At 44.5% G+C, this 7648-nt stretch overlaps 1 protein-coding gene across 4 annotated transcripts in view; it reads right to left on the bottom strand.

The window, feature by feature from the left end:
• LOC128412035 (zinc finger protein 420-like) overlaps positions 1 to 7648 on the bottom strand; it is a 621951-nt gene that overhangs the window by 292498 nt on the left and 321805 nt on the right. The gene's annotated exons all lie outside the window — the stretch shown is intronic.

Here is a 7648-nt window from a genome sequence, read left to right as displayed (position 1 = left end):
AAAAATGTTGTAACTGTCCTGAGACCTGTGGGTGTAGGGAATAGGTGCCATCTCTTAAAGGCCTAGTGGTCTTTGCCCCACCCCCAATAAAATATTTAAGGATGCCACCCCCCAGTTTTTGGTGTGTTTTTTTCAAACACAACCTTTTATGCTTCTGCAACTTGCCATACAATTTCTCTTTCAATTTACCCTCTTAAAAAATAAAAAAAATAAACGCACAAAGGTCATGAAGAAAACAAAATACAAGAAGATACAAACATGGACGGGTCCCATCTTTGCAGGCAAAATAGAAAAGTTGCTTTGAAGCAGGCTTTCCCACACTTGGGTCCCCAGCAGCTCCTGGACTACAGTTCCCATCATCCCTTCCCACTGGTCCTGCTAGCTAGGGATGATGGGAGTTCTAGTCCAAAAGCAGCTGGAGACCCAAGTTTGCTTTAAAGGGAAAGTAGGCTGGCCCTGTGACACCCTCTGCTGGACAAAAGCACTGCCCCAGAATGTGAACCACCCCCAGTACTGCTAATTGGAATTAATAGAGCGCAAAACTGAAGTTTGATTAGCACTTCAACCTCTAGGGAGCTTCTAGGTGCTTTCTGCACCACCTAGAGTACCCACAGAATTGTGGCTTCTACTGACAACACACATAGGAGAACAAATGAAAGACAAACCTGGAAAGGGCCATACCAAATGGACATCCGGTGTGAAGAGGTCACTTTCCCCACTGCTGAACAATGCCACAGGTAGAGGAGATGGAATGCTAGAAGTGTCTCTGGGGCAAGGGGAGCTGCTGGGAAATTGAACTACGGGCTCAAAATATTACTTTTTTAAAAAGTTGCTTCCATTATAGGCATTGCCATTCTAATGACATGCATGCTGTGAAACACAAGAGCAGTCAAGTACAACATTCCTGGAGTGAACATGTTTACACATGGGGAGGGATGTTTGTCCACCCAGCAGGTAAACTTCCTGTTTCCTTCTGGGCTGGGACAGACTTCCTCTGCATGTGACTAGAGGTGGGTGTGGCCTCACCTGTGCAGGTAATGACAAAAGCACAGGGCAGGGCAGCCATCTCTCTCTCTCTTTCACCACATGCATCGAAGACACAACATCTACTAAGCCAGAGATGCCCTCTTGGCTTCCAGCCAAGAGAGGAAAAAGGGACTGTCTTCTTAAGAGATAGACTCCAAGTGTATGTTACTTCATTAAGCTAAGTCTGCCTTCTGGGATCTGATTGTGAACAGAATGTGAGTAAACTCTTTTTATATTTTTGTAAAAGACTGTGTCGTCTCTTCTATTTTATGAGGGAATAAGGGGAAAATACCAGAACAGTTATTATAGAGGCTTTAGCGAGCCTGAGCAAACGCAGACGCTGCAAATTTAAAATAAAAGGGAATGTTACTCTGCTGATATTGTGGAAGTTGTTAGCACAAGTTGGATAAGGATATACTCAGACAATATATCCTTTCCTGCATCCCTGAACATTCCCACACATGCATCATATGATGGATCGTGCAAGGCGGGCCTTACCTGGCCCTCCACCAATATTTTATCCAAGTCAGCACCACTGGGTCATGTGGTTTCCAAATTAAAGACATAAATCTCCTTCCTTTGCACAAGTTCCAGCTTGTCAATATCCTCATTTGTGCTTTTAAAATTTAGTTGCCCTTCATCTGAAGTTTATACAATATAAACATACAGGATGAAAGCATGGCTTTCTCAAAAACAAGACAAGCTAGAGAAATCTCTCCTTTTCTTTTCTTGGATGGATTAAAAACTTCGTTGATCAGGGAACTGCTTTGGAAATAGTGCATCTCGATTTCAGTAAGGCTTTTGACAGAGTCCTCTATGATATTTATGCGAGGATGAAGAAGATTTATTGCTCAGATAAAGCCTGGCGTCCAGCCCGCTTCGGCTGCGCAGCTATCGGCCAGGCCTCCGGACTTCAAAGGCCACATTCCAAAGGCTCCGAGCAACACGCAGAGATCAACAGCGGTCAGAGAAAGCTGTAAACTCAAGTGCTTTCCTCAGTGTGCTTAAATAAAGTCCACTCAGGATCTTAGCAGCTAAAAGCAGTTTTTATTTACAGCAGACTATCCATTGTCTATCACAGCGAACAGCATCATGAAAACACGTCCTCTCTCCTCAAAAGCGAAAGTAGAGAAGAAAAAAAAGGCTGGAGATTTTGACGCATAATCTCCCCCCTCCCAAATTGTAGGCAGGGCGTACACTCTGAGCTGTTTAACCCTGTAAGCTCAGGTTCTCCTGACAGAGGAAGCTGGTAAAGTGTGACTGAATGAGGTAACTGTTATGTGGATTTTGTTGAGTTTCTGTTAATTGGTTCTCATGGGAAACTTACAGATTCTGGCTTCACACAATTAACTCAAGGCAGTGTCAATTTACTCTTGGCAGAAAGCCAAGGTCAGCTTGACCTAGAAACTACTTACTCTGATTGGTTAACGACCAGCACTCAACTCTGTTATCTAGGGATTGCTAGCACAGTGTGATGTGGGGTGTGTTAGGAGTAGGAGTGCTGTGTATGGTTAAGAGAGAGAGAGAGAGAAAGAAAGGATTTATTTTGCTTTGTTTTGTATGCAGAAACTCTGCTGGTTTTATTTTTCCTTTTAATAAATCCTGTAAATAGTTATTCTGAGTCTAGCTGACTAGTCATTTCCACCTCAACTAGCTTCTTCGCTGTGCAGGAAAACTCTGCTACGTTTGGGCTAAAGCCATTAGAGCTATGCCTGACACTTCAAAGTTCCATGAGGTTATGGGTATTGTGCTGCCAGCCTGAGTTGTGGTGGTGTCAGCATCAACGGCGTTGGTTCCAGTAGTTCCAGAAGTTGTTGTTCCTGTTGGTGCAGCAGATGGACACTGGCTGGTTCCTGACTGTTGTGAGCTGGTGATGCAGCGAACAGAAGGACAACAGCTGCAGCGTGTGAGTGCTGGGTGCTGTGGTTCCTGTTTTCTCTCTCGGTGGTCGTGAGTAGCTGGTTCCGGGTTCCAGGGACATCGCTCTCAAGATGGCCTCACAACCAGTTCAGATGGCTTTTGAGCGTCTGAATGACTCCAATTACTTGCTGTGGTCGGAACGCATGCAGGCAGTGCTGCAGAGGGATCGTCTCTGGCAAGTGGTGAGTAAGTTTCCTGCGAAGCCTGATGATGAAGATCTCGATAAAGACCAAAGAGCAAGGGCCACAATTGTCTTGGGGCTGGAAGATTCCCAGTTGCCGTATGTGAGGGGAATCAAGACAGCTAGAGGTGTGTGGCAAGCACTTAAAGAACTCCATGTGCGTGAGACAGCGGTTTCCAAGCTGTTCATTCGCAAGGCATTGTACAAGGCAATGTTACAGCCTGGGGTTACAATGCAGGAACACCTACACAGTTTACAGTTAAAGTTTGCTGCGCTACAGGAAAGAGACTGTGCATTAGACCAGCAGGAGAAGGTGGCTATTATTTTGAGTTCTCTCCCGGAAAGCTGGGATAATTTAGTTTTGTCTCTAGAAGGCATACAGGAGCGTGATTTATCAATCAGTTACGTTACTGGGCGTTTGATTGAAGAATGGCAGAAGAGGCAAGAAAGGTCGTTGGCTGCAGAGGCTTCTACAGGCGGGCGGTTTGGAAGGAGTTCTCATGCCGTGCCAGGGGTGAAGCAAGAGCAGCGTGCCGGTGAAGAGTCTGCGTTTGCTGTTAGGCGTTGTTTCCGATGTGGGTCTTCAGCGCATCTAAAACGACAATGTCCTGAGTTGGTCAAGTCTCAGTTGCCGGTGCAGGAGCAGAGACGAGATCAGCAGCAGCAGCAGCGTAAAAAGAAATTCTTCAAACGAAAACAGTCGGCTCAGCTGGTGACTGCCGAGGTCAAGATTGCTGATGAGAAACAAGCTGTCTGGGTGGTCGATTCGGGAGCGTCTCGGCACATCGTAAATTCAGATGAATTGTTTGTTTCCAAGAACTCAGCACAGCGCAGCCAGGTGGCTCTAGCAGACGGAAGTACTTCCGAAGTGATTTCGGGGGGTACAGTTTTTGTTCCTTGTCTTCGTGAATGCCTGCAAAATGTACTTTGTGTGCCGTCATTAAGGAGCAATCTGATGTCTGTAGATTGTTTGCTAAAAGCTGGGTTTAAAGTGTATTTTGAAGGAGACAGTTGCATTATTAAGAAGGCTGGTGAGATTTTAGGCACTGCTAAGTCAGAGGGAGGCTTGTTTTGGCTTAAAGCAGGATCTCAAGTTGCAGCAGTAGTCAGTAAATCTCAGCCTGCAGTGAATAACAAAGCTATACATGACAACTGTGTGCACTTATTGCATAGGAAAATGGGGCATGCTTGCTGGAAAAGTGTACTAAAAATGTCTGAATTGGCTGATGGGGGTAATTTAAAGAGTTGTAACAAGTACCTTGATTGTAACGTTTGTAAAAAGGTTAAAATCCACAGAGTCTCTTACCCCAGAAGTGACAGAGTTAGTGAGTCACCGCTACAGCTGGTTCACATGGACGTAATTGGTCCATTTCCTGTAAGCAGGGGTGGATCGCGTTTTTCATTAACAATTGTGGATGACGCCACGCGTTATTCTTGGGTTTTTCCCATGAAGAATAAGGGTGACGTGTTCACTAAGTTTAAAGGCTGGGTGGCCTCTGTGGAAAGATTTCTGTCCATTAAACTCAGAAGGATTCAGACGGACAGAGGTGGCGAATTTATGTCAAATGCTTTTAGAGATTGGTTACAAAAGCGTGGCATTGGGCATAGAAAAACGAACGCTTTTTCCCCAGAGGAGAATGGCGTTGCAGAACGAAAAAACAGATCTTTACAAGACATGATGTTTGCCATGCTTGATGATTCTGATTTGCCCATGTCTTATTGGGGGGAGAGCATGCTCACCGTGTGTTATCTCCAAAATAGGCTCTTTCATCAAACAATAGGTACAACCCCGTACTTTAAATTGTTTCAGAAAAAAACCCAAAATTGACCATTTGCATGTGTTTGGATCAAAAGCCTGGGTGTTAATTCCAAAACAAATGAGAAAGAAGGGAGATCCTAAGACCAAACAGTTAGTGTTTGTGGGTTACCAGGAGCTGGGAAAAGGTTTCCGCTTTGCTGAAGGGACAAATGGCATTGTGATCTCCAGGAATGCCAGTTTTTGTGAACATAGTGGCTGGGAGAGACTACATGCCAATACTGAGGTTTGGTTTGAACCTTCCCAGGAGCTTCATGACTCTGAAGGTAAACATAGAGAATCAGAGTCTGAGAGGGAGGAAAGTTCAGATAAGAGTTCTCAAGAAAGTGGAGTTGCCCAAAGACCAGTTGTTAAGCAACAAAAGAGAGGTCATAGTTCTGAGGAGGAAAGTGGGTCAGAAGAAAAATTTTCTCCCAGAAGATCTAAAAGACAAAACAAAGGAGTGCCTCCAGTGCGTTTTTCTCCAGATACTGCAAATGTGTTTAGTGTGATTGCAGAACCCAAGAGTTTTCAGGAGGTGTTAAAGTTACCAAAAGAGGAGGCAGAGCTCTGGAAACTGGCAATGGAGGAAGAGATGTCCTCTCTGAATGAGCACAAGGTCTTTACACCAGTAGCAGCGCCTGAGGGGGCAAAGACTTAGGCCCGGTTAGGACATATCTAGGGTTGGAAGTGTGCTGGGCCCAAGATGGCAGCTGCCTAATTAGTCAGCAGAACAAAGTTAAACAACTACTGACTACATACAGGATGCAGGATTGCAAAGGGGCTGTGGTGCCTATGGATCCAGGTTTCATAAAAACACTTCATACAGACGAGAGTCCTGAATTTGAACATCCTGATGTATATCATTCTGTAATTGGAAGTTTATTGTATCTAGCACAGTGGTCCAGACCTGATATTAGCTATGCAGTAGGCATATTAAGTAGATTGGTCTCAAAACCCACACTAAATGCCTGGAAAGGGGTAAAACAAGTTCTGAGATACCTCAAACAGACAATTGGCTATATGTTACAATTAAATTCTTCAGAGGATGAAATGTTGAGTTGCTACTGTGATAGTGACTGGGGAAATTTGCCAGATAGAAAATCTGTCACAGGACTGGTCATAATGGTCGGTGGAGCTTTAATCAGCTGGCGGTCACGCAAGCAAGACGTTGTAAGTGTGTCATCAACGGAATCAGAGTACGCCGCGTTGAGTGAATTGTGCAACGAGGTGATTTATTTCAAGTATTTGTTAGCAGATTTAAATGTAAATTGTGGAGAACCAGTACAAGTTCACATTGATAATCAAGCTTGTATAACCTTAAGTAAAACAGAGGGTTTCAAATCACGTTCCAAACATATCTCTGTAAAATACCAAAATGTACGTTGCTGTGTACAAGACAATGTAATCACCTGTACTTATGTATCAAGTGAAGAAAATGTAGCAGATGTGTTAACTAAACCATTGGCAAAGGTAAAGAACAAACGAATGTGCAAGGGTTTAGGTTTGCTGGAAAAGTAATCTCCTACATAGGTGTATTTGATGTTAATTGTCCAGCAGAATCTGTGAGGGGGTGTTGAGTTTCTGTTAATTGGTTCTCATGGGAAACTTACAGATTCTGGCTTCACACAATTAACTCAAGGCAGTGTCAATTTACTCTTGGCAGAAAGCCAAGGTCAGCTTGACCTAGAAACTACTTACTCTGATTGGTTAACGACCAGCACTCAACTCTGTTATCTAGGGATTGCTAGCACAGTGTGATGTGGGGTGTGTTAGGAGTAGGAGTGCTGTGTATGGTTAAGAGAGAGAGAGAGAGAAAGAAAGGATTTATTTTGCTTTGTTTTGTATGCAGAAACTCTGCTGGTTTTATTTTTCCTTTTAATAAATCCTGTAAATAGTTATTCTGAGTCTAGCTGACTAGTCATTTCCACCTCAACTAGCTTCTTCGCTGTGCAGGAAAACTCTGCTACGTTTGGGCTAAAGCCATTAGTGCTATGCCTGACACTTCAAAGTTCCATGAGATTTGACTGACCAAACCCAAAGAGGACTCCTTCATGGTTCCTCCTCATTCTGGGGAAAAGTGACAAGAGGGCTGCTGCAGGGTTCTGTCCTGGACCTTTTGTTGTTCAACGTCTTTATAAATGACATGGATGAAGGAACTTAGGGGATGCTCATCACATTTGCAGATGACACCAAATGGATCATAATGGCATCCTCTCTCTTCTTCAGCAACAGACAGGGAGACAAAGAACAGTGCAAAAGCACAGCAGAGCGGAAGAGATAAGGCTGACTTCTGTTCTTACACTTCCCAAGCCTAGGAAAGTAAACAGGGGCATGTGACATACTAGCAACAAGGTGCTCCCCCACACGCAGGGGAGAGGAGGAGGACCCCGAGCCATGCATGAAAGCCCTTATATAGACATTTTTAATTGCCCGCCCTGGAGTCCAAGACTACCCCCAGAAACATCATACATACATCATAGAAGAGGTGTAGCCCAAGGACACCCCCCCCCCAGATACATCATACCCACATCACAGAAAAGGCTGTCAGCCCCCTCCCTGTCATAGACTTTGGAAAGAGATAGCTGTGGCCACTCTGGTGGCTTTTGTTGTTGCTGCTGCAGGTAATAAATAGTCTTGTGGTCACGAGGAATTGGGCGGAGGGTTTTCCATCATTGGGTCTGCGCTGACATCTGTAGAAGGGATATCCTGTAAGCGGGAGGGTG

The sequence above is a fragment of the Podarcis raffonei genome, chromosome 4 (assembly GCF_027172205.1).
Source record: "Podarcis raffonei isolate rPodRaf1 chromosome 4, rPodRaf1.pri, whole genome shotgun sequence".
NCBI lineage: Eukaryota > Metazoa > Chordata > Lepidosauria > Squamata > Lacertidae > Podarcis > Podarcis raffonei.
Note: the sequence above shows the minus strand (reverse complement) of the source record. Positions and strands in the feature narration are given on the sequence as shown.